The sequence below is a fragment of the Pseudophryne corroboree genome, unplaced genomic scaffold, assembly GCF_028390025.1.
Source record: "Pseudophryne corroboree isolate aPseCor3 unplaced genomic scaffold, aPseCor3.hap2 scaffold_515, whole genome shotgun sequence".
Lineage (NCBI taxonomy): Eukaryota > Metazoa > Chordata > Amphibia > Anura > Myobatrachidae > Pseudophryne > Pseudophryne corroboree.
In genome coordinates, this window is record NW_026970118.1 from 146,128 (window position 1) to 159,410 (window position 13,283).

The window sequence follows — 13,283 nt, forward strand, 5'->3', positions numbered from 1 at the left end:
CAAGTTTAATTTAGTAATAGGTGAAAAACCATCACTACAAATATGTTAATCAGATACTTGGCTTTGTGGACACTTTTCAGAGAACAAATTAGTTAGCATAAAAATAAAGCCAGAAAATGAAGAGCTGTTTAATCATTCAATTGGATTTTTCTGCCAGCATATTTCTTTTTCTCTGCAACCCACTGCTAAATTGTGCTTCCTAGCTGTTTTTATAAAATCACTGAATCAAATCTAACTCTGATTACATCAGAGAAGGCCAGGTACCCTACACCATAAGAGGGGGTTTGCAATTTTGACTTGTCTACTTAAATATCACCAAAATCTGATCACAAGGTCAATTACGTCCCTGGGTGGGATTGAACCACCAACCTTTTGATTAATAGCTGAACACACTAACCGATTGCGCCACAGAGACACTTTGCAAAAATTATATACTGACAAAGACTAATAAGCATTCATCTAGAACGTTTCCTAGAAAAACTTTAAAAAGTCAATAATCTGGAGAGTGTTTGTAAGATGTTTCTTCCAGCAACCAATGAAGAAACACATTGGTACTTTCGCATGATGAGTGAGTGCTTCAGGATCTCTTGCACTTACATGTGCAGCAGAGTACTGCAATGGAAGCATGCTGGGTCCATAACCCAGAGGTAGGCAGATTGAAACTATCCTTTGCTATATGCATTTTTTTTTGTTAATTAAAGTAATCCAAAACTGGGATTGATATTTTAGCTTTTATTTTTACTTAAAGTACAATAACTTTTACCATTTTAATTTGTTTTAATAGTATATTGACAGTATTGTTTTCTTTCAAAAATCCACTTAATTTTCTTTACCCTATTATTAAAATGGTAATTGACAAAAACAAACTACATTGTCACCAGAAGAGCAATACAAAATGTACAAGTGATATATTAAAATCATCTTTCCAGCTTGAATTTCAATGATGCATTGGGGCAACGATTTTGTGAGAAACATCTTCACCCTTAAATAAAGATTTTCTTAATTCCTTACCTGTGTGCTAATTAGATATCACCTTGTTTTCACATTAAACAGACTTCCACATGAGAAAGCAGCAAGGATGCAGTGGCGTTAATGTTTCCTGGTGTCAACCTGTATTATTTCAGTAGATATTGAAATGAGGATGCATCTTGCTGCCTTTCCAATGAAGCAAGTTTAATTTAGTAATAGGTGAAAAACCATCCCTACAAATATGTTAATCAGATACTTGGCTTTGTGGACACTTTTCAGAGAACAAATTAGTTAGCATAAAAATAAAGCCAGAAAATGAAGAGCTGTTTAATCACTCAATTGGATTTTTCTGCCAGCATTTTTCTTTTTCTCTGCAACCCACTGCTAAATTGTGCTTCCTAGCTGTTTTTATAAAATCACTGAATCAAATCTAACTACATCAGAGAAGGCCAGGTACCCTACACCATAACAGGGGGTTTGAAATTTTGACTTGTCTACTTAAAGATCACCAAAATCTGATAACAAGGTCAATTAAGTCCCTGGGTGGGATTGAACCACCAACCTTTTGGTTAATAGCCTTACACACTAACTGATTGCGCCACCGCGACACTTTGCAAAAGTACATACTGACAAAGGCTAATAAGCATTTATCTAGAACGATTCCTAGAAACATTTTAAAAAGTCAATAATGTGGAGAGTTTTTGTATGATGTTTCTTCCATCAACCAATGAAGAAACACATTGGTACTTTCCCATGATGAGTGAGTGCTTCAGGATCTCTTGCACTTACATGTGCAGCAGAGTACTGTAATGGAAGCATGCTGGGTCCATAACCCAGAGGTAGGCAGATTGAAACTATCCTCTGCTATATGCATTTTTTTTTGTTAATTAAAGTAATCCAAAACTGGGATTGATATTTTTGCTCTTTTATTTTTACTTAAAGTACAATAACTTTTACCATTTTAATTTGTTTTAATAGTATATTGACAGTATTGTTTTCTTTCAAAAATCCAATTAATTTTCTTTACCCGATTATTAAAATGGTAATTGACAAAAGCAAACTACATTGTCACCAGAAGAGCAATACAAAATGTACAAGTGATATATTAAAATCATCTTTCCAGCTTGAATTTCAATGATGCATTGGGGCAACGATTTTGTGAGAAACATCTTCACCCTTAAATAAAGATTTTCTTAATTCCTTACCTGTGTGCTAATTAGATATCACCTTGTTTTCACATTAAACAGACTTCCACATGAGAAAGCAGCAAGGATGCAGTGGCGTTAATGTTTCCTGGTGTCAACCTGTATTATTTCAGTAGATATTGAAATGAGGATGCATCTTGCTGCCTTTCCAATGAAGCAAGTTTAATTTAGTAATAGGTGAAAAACCATCCCTACAAAGATGTTAATCAGATACTTGGCTTTGTGGACACTTTTCAGAGAACAAATTTGTTAGCATAAAAATAAAGCCAGAAAATGAAGAGCTGTTTAATCAGTCAATTGGATTTTTTTGCCAGCATATTTCTTTTTCTCTGCAACCCACTGCTAAATTGTGCTTCCTAGCTGTTTTTATAAAATCACTGAATCAAATCTAACTCTGATTACATCAGAGAAGGCCAGGTACCCTACACCATAACAGGGGTTTTCGAAATTTTGACTTGTCTACTTAAATATCACCAAAATCTGATCACAAGGTCAATTACGTCCCTGGGTGGGATTGAACCACCAACCTTTTGATTAATAGCTGAACACACTAACCGATTGCGCCACAGAGACACTTTGCAAAAAGTACATACTGACAAAGACTAATAAGCATTCATCTAGAACGTTTCCTAGAAAAACTTTAAAAAGTCAATAATCTGGAGAGTTTTTGTAAGATGTTTCTTCCAGCAACCAATGAAGAAACACATTGGTACTTTCGCATGATGAGTGAGTGCTTCAGGATCTCTTGCACTTACATGTGCAGCAGAGTACTGCACTGGAAGCATGCTGGGCCCATAACCCAGAGGTAGGCAGATTGAAACTATCCTTTGCTATATGCATTTTTTTTTTGTTCATTAAAGTAATCCAAAACTGGGATTGATATTTTAGCTTTTATTTTTACTTAAAGTACAATAACTTTTACCATTTTAATTTTTTCTAATAGTATATTGACAGTATTGTTTTCTTTCAAAAATCCAATTAATTTTCTTTACCCGATTATTAAAATGGTAATTGACAAAAACAAACTACATTGTCACCAGAAGAGCAATACAAAATGTACAAGTGATATATTAAAATCATCTTTCCAGCTTGAATTTCAATGATACTTTGGGGCAACGATTTTGTGAGAAACATCTTCACCCTTAAATAAAGATTTTCTTAATTCCTTACCTGTGTGCTAATTAGATATCACCTTGTTTTCACATTAAACAGACTTCCACATGAGAAAGCAGCAAGGATGCAGTGGCGTTAATGTTTCCTGGTGTCAACCTGTATTATTTCAGTAGATATTGAAATGAGGATGCATCTTGCTGCCTTTCCAATGAAGCAAGTTTAATTTAGTAATAGGTGAAAAACCATCACTACAAATATGTTAATCAGATACTTGGCTTTGTGGACACTTTTCAGAGAACAAATTAGTTAGCATAAAAATAAAGCCAGAAAATGAAGAGCTGTTTAATCACTCAATTGGATTTTTCTGCCAGCATTTTTCTTTTTCTCTGCAACCCACTGCTAAATTGTGCTTCCTAGCTGTTTTTATAAAATCACTGAATCAAATCTAACTCTGATTACATCAGAGAAGGCCAGGTACCCTACACCATAACAGGGGGTTTGAAATTTTGACTTGTCTACTTAAAGATCACCAAAATCTGATCACAAGGTCAATTACGTCCCTGGGTGGGATTGAACCACCAACCTTTTGATTAATAGCTGAACACACTAACCGATTGCGCCACAGAGACACTTTGCAAAAAGTACATACTGACAAAGACTAATAAGCATTCATCTAGAACGTTTCCTAGAAAAACTTTAAAAAGTCAATAATCTGGAGAGTTTTTGTAAGATGTTTCTTCCAGCAACCAATGAAGAAACACATTGGTACTTTCGCATGATGAGTGAGTGCTTCAGGATCTCTTGCACTTACATGTGCAGCAGAGTACTGCACTGGAAGCATGCTGGGCCCATAACCCAGAGGTAGGCAGATTGAAACTATCCTTTGCTATATGCATTTTTTTTTTGTTCATTAAAGTAATCCAAAACTGGGATTGATATTTTAGCTTTTATTTTTACTTAAAGTACAATAACTTTTACCATTTTAATTTGTTTTAATAGTATATTGACAGTATTGTTTTCTTTCAAAAATCCAATTAATTTTCTTTACCCGAGTATTAAAATGGTAATTGACAAAAACAAACTACATTGTCACCAGAAGAGCAATACAAAATGTACAAGTGATATATTAAAATCATCTTTCCAGCTTGAATTTCAATGATGCATTGGGGCAACGATTTTGTGAGAAACATCTTCACCCTTAAATAAAGATTTTCTTAATTCCTTACCTGTGTGCTAATTAGATATCACCTTGTTTTCACATTAAACAGACTTCCACATGAGAAAGCAGCAAGGATGCAGTGGCGTTAATGTTTCCTGGTGTCAACCTGTATTATTTCAGTAGATATTGAAATGAGGATGCATCTTGCTGCCTTTCCAATGAAGCAAGTTTAATTTAGTAATAGGTGAAAAACCATCCCTACAAAGATGTTAATCAGATACTTGGCTTTGTGGACACTTTTCAGAGAACAAATTTGTTAGCATAAAAATAAAGCCAGAAAATGAAGAGCTGTTTAATCAGTCAATTGGATTTTTTTGCCAGCATATTTCTTTTTCTCTGCAACCCACTGCTAAATTGTGCTTCCTAGCTGTTTTTATAAAATCACTGAATCAAATCTAACTCTGATTACATCAGAGAAGGCCAGGTACCCTACACCATAACAGGGGTTTTCGAAATTTTGACTTGTCTACTTAAATATCACCAAAATCTGATCACAAGGTCAATTACGTCCCTGGGTGGGATTGAACCACCAACCTTTTGATTAATAGCTGAACACACTAACCGATTGCGCCACAGAGACACTTTGCAAAAAGTACATACTGACAAAGACTAATAAGCATTCATCTAGAACGTTTCCTAGAAAAACTTTAAAAAGTCAATAATCTGGAGAGTTTTTGTAAGATGTTTCTTCCAGCAACCAATGAAGAAACACATTGGTACTTTCGCATGATGAGTGAGTGCTTCAGGATCTCTTGCACTTACATGTGCAGCAGAGTACTGCACTGGAAGCATGCTGGGCCCATAACCCAGAGGTAGGCAGATTGAAACTATCCTTTGCTATATGCATTTTTTTTGTTCATTAAAGTAATCCAAAACTGGGATTGATATTTTAGCTTTTATTTTTACTTAAAGTACAATAACTTTTACCATTTTAATTTGTTTTAATAGTATATTGACAGTATTGTTTTCTTTCAAAAATCCAATTAATTTTCTTTACCCGATTATTAAAATGGTAATTGACAAAAACAAACTACATTGTCACCAGAAGAGCAATACAAAATGTACAAGTGATATATTAAAATCATCTTTCCAGCTTGAATTTCAATGATGCATTGGGGCAACGATTTTGTGAGAAACATCTTCACCCTTAAATAAAGATTTTCTTAATTCCTTACCTGTGTGCTAATTAGATATCACCTTGTTTTCACATTAAACAGACTTCCACATGAGAAAGCAGCAAGGATGCAGTGGCGTTAATGTTTCCTGGTGTCAACCTGTATTATTTCAGTAGATATTGAAATGAGGATGCATCTTGCTGCCTTTCCAATGAAGCAAGTTTAATTTAGTAATAGGTGAAAAACCATCACTACAAATATGTTAATCAGATACTTGGCTTTGTGGACACTTTTCAGAGAACAAATTAGTTAGCATAAAAATAAAGCCAGAAAATGAAGAGCTGTTTAATCACTCAATTGGATTTTTCTGCCAGCATATTTCTTTTTCTCTGCAACCCACTGCTAAATTGTGCTTCCTAGCTGTTTTTATAAAATCACTGAATCAAATCTAACTCTGATTACATCAGAGAAGGCCAGGTACCCTACACCATAACAGGGGGTTTGAAATTTTGACTTGTCTACTTAAAGATCACCAAAATCTGATAACAAGGTCAATTAAGTCCCTGGGTGGGATTGAACCACCAACCTTTTGGTTAATAGCCTTACACACTAACTGATTGCGCCACAGCGACACTTTGCAAAACTATATACTGACAAAGGCTAATAAGCATTCATCTAGAACGATTCCTAGAAACATTTTAAAAAGTCAATAATGTGGAGAGTTTTTGTAAGATGTTTCTTCCATCAACCAATGAAGAAACACATTGGTACTTTCCCATGATGAGTGAGTGCTTCAGGATCTCTTGCACTTACATGTGCAGCAGAGTACTGTAATGGAAGCATGCTGGGTCCATAACCCAGAGGTAGGCAGATTGAAACTATCCTCTGCTATATGCATTTTTTTTGTTAAGTAAAGTAATCCAAAACTGGGATTGATATTTTTGCTCTTTTATTTTTACTTAAAGTACAATAACTTTTACCATTTTAATTTGTTTTAATAGTATATTGACAGTATTGTTTTCTTTCAAAAATCCAATTAATTTTCTTTACCCGATTATTAAAATGGTAATTGACAAAAACAAACTACATTGTCACCAGAAGAGCAATACAAAATGTACAAGTGATATATTAAAATCATCTTTCCAGCTTGAATTTCAATGATGCATTGGGGCAACGATTTTGTGAGAAACATCTTCACCCTTAAATAAAGATTTTCTTAATTCCTTACCTGTGTGCTAATTAGATATCACCTTGTTTTCACATTAAACAGACTTCCACATGAGAAAACAGCAAAGATGCAGTGGCGTTAATGTTTCCTGGTGTCAACCTGTATTATTTCCGTAGATATTGAAATGAGGATGCATCTTGCTGCCTTTCCAATGAAGCAAGTTTAATTTAGTAATAGGTGAAAAACCATCCCTACAAAGATGTTAATCAGATACTTGGCTTTGTGGACACTTTTCAGAGAACAAATTTGTTATCATAAAAATAAAGCCAGAAAATAAAGAGCTGTTTAATCACTCAATTGGATTTTTCTGCCAGCATTTTTCTTTTTCTCTGCAACCCACTGCTAAATTGTGCTTCCTAGCTGATTTTTTATAAAATCACTTAATCAAATCTAACTCTGATTACATCAGAGAAGGCCAGGTACCCTACACCATAAGAGGGGGTTTGCAATTTTGACTTGTCTACTTAAATATCACCAAAATCTGATCACAAGGTCAATTACGTCCCTGGGTGGGATTGAACCACCAACCTTTTGACTAATAGCTGAACACACTAACCGATTGCGCCACAGAGACACTTTGCAAAAAGTCCATACTGACAAAGACTAATAAGCATTCATCTAGAACGTTTCCTAGAAAAACTTTAAAAAGTCAATAATCTGGAGAGTTTTTGTAAGATGTTTCTTCCAGCAACCAATGAAGAAACACATTGGTACTTTCCCATGATGAGTGAGTGCTTCAGGATCTCTTGCACTTACATGTGCAGCAGAGTACTGTAATGGAAGCATGCTGGGTCCATAACCCAGAGGTAGGCAGATTGAAACTATCCTCTGCTATATGCATTTTTTTTTGTTAATTAAAGTAATCCAAAACTGGGATTGATATTTTTGCTCTTTTATTTTTACTTAAAGTACAATAACTTTTACCATTTTAATTTGTTTTAATAGTATATTGACAGTATTGTTTTCTTTCAAAAATCCAATTAATTTTCTTTACCCAATTATTAAAATGGTAATTGACAAAAGCAAACTACATTGTCACCAGAAGAGCAATACAAAATGTACAAGTGATATATTAAAATCATCTTTCCAGCTTGAATTTCAATGATGCATTGGGGCAACGATTTTGTGAGAAACATCTTCACCCTTAAATAAAGATTTTCTTAATTCCTTACCTGTGTGCTAATTAGATATCACCTTGTTTTCACATTAAACAGACTTCCACATGAGAAAGCAGCAAGGATGCAGTGGCGTTAATGTTTCCTGGTGTCAACCTGTATTATTTCAGTAGATATTGAAATGAGGATGCATCTTGCTGCCTTTCCAATGAAGCAAGTTTAATTTAGTAATAGGTGAAAAACCATCCCTACAAAGATGTTAATCAGATACTTGGCTTTGTGGACACTTTTCAGAGAACAAATTTGTTAGCATAAAAATAAAGCCAGAAAATGAAGAGCTGTTTAATCAGTCAATTGGATTTTTTTGCCAGCATATTTCTTTTTCTCTGCAACCCACTGCTAAATTGTGCTTCCTAGCTGTTTTTATAAAATCACTGAATCAAATCTAACTCTGATTACATCAGAGAAGGCCAGGTACCCTACACCATAACAGGGGTTTTCGAAATTTTGACTTGTCTACTTAAATATCACCAAAATCTGATCACAAGGTCAATTACGTCCCTGGGTGGGATTGAACCACCAACCTTTTGATTAATAGCTGAACACACTAACCGATTGCGCCACAGAGACACTTTGCAAAAAGTACATACTGACAAAGACTAATAAGCATTCATCTAGAACGTTTCCTAGAAAAACTTTAAAAAGTCAATAATCTGGAGAGTTTTTGTAAGATGTTTCTTCCAGCAACCAATGAAGAAACACATTGGTACTTTCGCATGATGAGTGAGTGCTTCAGGATCTCTTGCACTTACATGTGCAGCAGAGTACTGCACTGGAAGCATGCTGGGCCCATAACCCAGAGGTAGGCAGATTGAAACTATCCTTTGCTATATGCATTTTTTTTTGTTCATTAAAGTAATCCAAAACTGGGATTGATATTTTAGCTTTTATTTTTACTTAAAGTACAATAACTTTTACCATTTTAATTTTTTTTAATAGTATATTGACAGTATTGTTTTCTTTCAAAAATCCAATTAATTTTCTTTACCCGATTATTAAAATGGTAATTGACAAAAACAAACTACATTGTCACCAGAAGAGCAATACAAAATGTACAAGTGATATATTAAAATCATCTTTCCAGCTTGAATTTCAATGATGCATTGGGGCAACGATTTTGTGAGAAACATCTTCACCCTTAAATAAAGATTTTCTTAATTCCTTACCTGTGTGCTAATTAGATATCACCTTGTTTTCACATTAAACAGACTTCCACATGAGAAAGCAGCAAGGATGCAGTGGCGTTAATGTTTCCTGGTGTCAACCTGTATTATTTCAGTAGATATTGAAATGAGGATGCATCTTGCTGCCTTTCCAATGAAGCAAGTTTAATTTAGTAATAGGTGAAAAACCATCACTACAAATATGTTAATCAGATACTTGGCTTTGTGGACACTTTTCAGAGAACAAATTAGTTAGCATAAAAATAAAGCCAGAAAATGAAGAGCTGTTTAATCACTCAATTGGATTTTTCTGCCAGCATATTTCTTTTTCTCTGCAACCCACTGCTAAATTGTGCTTCCTAGCTGTTTTTATAAAATCACTGAATCAAATCTAACTCTGATTACATCAGAGAAGGCCAGGTACCCTACACCATAAGAGGGGGTTTGCAATTTTGACTTGTCTACTTAAATATCACCAAAATCTGATCACAAGGTCAATTACGTCCCTGGGTGGGATTGAACCACCAACCTTTTGATTAATAGCTGAACACACTAACCGATTGCGCCACAGAGACACTTTGCAAAAAGTACATACTGACAAAGACTAATAAGCATTCATCTAGAACGTTTCCTAGAAAAACTTTAAAAAGTCAATAATCTGGAGAGTTTTTGTAAGATGTTTCTTCCAGCAACCAATGAAGAAACACATTGGTACTTTCGCATGATGAGTGAGTGCTTCAGGATCTCTTGCACTTACATGTGCAGCAGAGTACTGCACTGGAAGCATGCTGGGCCCATAACCCAGAGGTAGGCAGATTGAAACTATCCTTTGCTATATGCATTTTTTTTTGTTCATTAAAGTAATCCAAAACTGGGATTGATATTTTAGCTTTTATTTTTACTTAAAGTACAATAACTTTTACCATTTTAATTTGTTTTAATAGTATATTGACAGTATTGTTTTCTTTCAAAAATCCACTTAATTTTCTTTACCCTATTATTAAAATGGTAATTGACAAAAACAAACTACATTGTCACCAGAAGAGCAATACAAAATGTACAAGTGATATATTAAAATCATCTTTCCAGCTTGAATTTCAATGATGCATTGGGGCAACGATTTTGTGAGAAACATCTTCACCCTTAAATAAAGATTTTCTTAATTCCTTACCTGTGTGCTAATTAGATATCACCTTGTTTTCACATTAAACAGACTTCCACATGAGAAAGCAGCAAGGATGCAGTGGCGTTAATGTTTCCTGGTGTCAACCTGTATTATTTCAGTAGATATTGAAATGAGGATGCATCTTGCTGCCTTTCCAATGAAGCAAGTTTAATTTAGTAATAGGTGAAAAACCATCCCTACAAATATGTTAATCAGATACTTGGCTTTGTGGACACTTTTCAGAGAACAAATTAGTTAGCATAAAAATAAAGCCAGAAAATGAAGAGCTGTTTAATCACTCAATTGGATTTTTCTGCCAGCATTTTTCTTTTTCTCTGCAACCCACTGCTAAATTGTGCTTCCTAGCTGTTTTTATAAAATCACTGAATCAAATCTAACTCTGATTACATCAGAGAAGGCCAGGTATCCTACACCATAACAGGGGGTTTGAAATTTTGACTTGTCTACTTAAAGATCACCAAAATCTGATAACAAGGTCAATTAAGTCCCTGGGTGGGATTGAACCACCAACCTTTTGGTTAATAGCCTTACACACTAACTGATTGCGCCACCGCGACACTTTGCAAAAGAACATACTGACAAAGGCTAATAAGCATTCATCTAGAACGATTCCTAGAAACATTTTAAAAAGTCAATAATGTGGAGAGTTTTTGTATGATGTTTCTTCCATCAACCAATGAAGAAACACATTGGTACTTTCCCATGATGAGTGAGTGCTTCAGGATCTCTTGCACTTACATGTGCAGCAGAGTACTGTAATGGAAGCATGCTGGGTCCATAACCCAGAGGTAGGCAGATTGAAACTATCCTCTGCTATATGCATTTTTTTTTTGTTAATTAAAGTAATCCAAAACTGGGATTGATATTTTTGCTCTTTTATTTTTACTTAAAGTACAATAACTTTTACCATTTTAATTTGTTTTAATAGTATATTGACAGTATTGTTTTCTTTCAAAAATCCAATTAATTTTCTTTACCCGATTATTAAAATGGTAATTGACAAAAGCAAACTACATTGTCACCAGAAGAGCAATACAAAATGTACAAGTGATATATTAAAATCATCTTTCCAGCTTGAATTTCAATGATGCATTGGGGCAACGATTTTGTGAGAAACATCTTCACCCTTAAATAAAGATTTTCTTAATTCCTTACCTGTGTGCTAATTAGATATCACCTTGTTTTCACATTAAACAGACTTCCACATGAGAAAGCAGCAAGGATGCAGTGGCGTTAATGTTTCCTGGTGTCAACCTGTATTATTTCAGTAGATATTGAAATGAGGATGCATCTTGCTGCCTTTCCAATGAAGCAAGTTTAATTTAGTAATAGGTGAAAAACCATCCCTACAAAGATGTTAATCAGATACTTGGCTTTGTGGACACTTTTCAGAGAACAAATTTGTTAGCATAAAAATAAAGCCAGAAAATGAAGAGCTGTTTAATCAGTCAATTGGATTTTTTTGCCAGCATATTTCTTTTTCTCTGCAACCCACTGCTAAATTGTGCTTCCTAGCTGTTTTTATAAAATCACTGAATCAAATCTAACTCTGATTACATCAGAGAAGGCCAGGTACCCTACACCATAACAGGGGTTTTCGAAATTTTGACTTGTCTACTTAAATATCACCAAAATCTGATCACAAGGTCAATTACGTCCCTGGGTGGGATTGAACCACCAACCTTTTGATTAATAGCTGAACACACTAACCGATTGCGCCACAGAAACACTTTGCAAAAAGTACATACTGACAAAGACTAATAAGCATTCATCTAGAACGTTTCCTAGAAAAACTTTAAAAAGTCAATAATCTGGAGAGTTTTTGTAAGATGTTTCTTCCAGCAACCAATGAAGAAACACATTGGTACTTTCGCATGATGAGTGAGTGCTTCAGGATCTCTTGCACTTACATGTGCAGCAGAGTACTGCACTGGAAGCATGCTGGGCCCATAACCCAGAGGTAGGCAGATTGAAACTATCCTTTGCTATATGCATTTTTTTTTTGTTATTTAAAGTAATCCAAAACTGGGATTGATATTTTAGCTTTTATTTTTACTTAAAGTACAATAACTTTTACCATTTTAATTTGTTTTAATAGTATATTGACAGTATTGTTTTCTTTCAAAAATCCAATTAATTTTCTTTACCCGATTATTAAAATGGTAATTGACAAAAACAAACTACATTGTCACCAGAAGAGCAATACAAAATGTACAAGTGATATATTAAAATCATCTTTCCAGCTTGAATTTCAATGATGCATTGGGGCAACGATTTTGTGAGAAACATCTTCACCCTTAAATAAAGATTTTCTTAATTCCTTACCTGTGTGCTAATTAGATATCACCTTGTTTTCACATTAAACAGACTTCCACATGAGAAAGCAGCAAGGATGCAGTGGCGTTAATGTTTCCTGGTGTCAACCTGTATTATTTCAGTAGATATTGAAATGAGGATGCATCTTGCTGCCTTTCCAATGAAGCAAGTTTAATTTAGTAATAGGTGAAAAACCATCACTACAAATATGTTAATCAGATACTTGGCTTTGTGGACACTTTTCAAAGAACAAATTAGTTAGCATAAAAATAAAGCCAGAAAATGAAGAGCTGTTTAATCACTCAATTGGATTTTTCTGCCAGCATATTTCTTTTTCTCTGCAACCCACTGCTAAATTGTGCTTCCTAGCTGTTTTTATAAAATCACTGAATCAAATCTAACTCTGATTACATCAGAGAAGGCCAGGTACCCTACACCATAACAGGGGGTTTGAAATTTTGACTTGTCTACTTAAAGATCACCAAAATCTGATAACAAGGTCAATTAAGTCCCTGGGTGGGATTGAACCACCAACCTTTTGGTTAATAGCCTTACACACTAACTGATTGCGCCACAGCGACACTTTGCAAAACT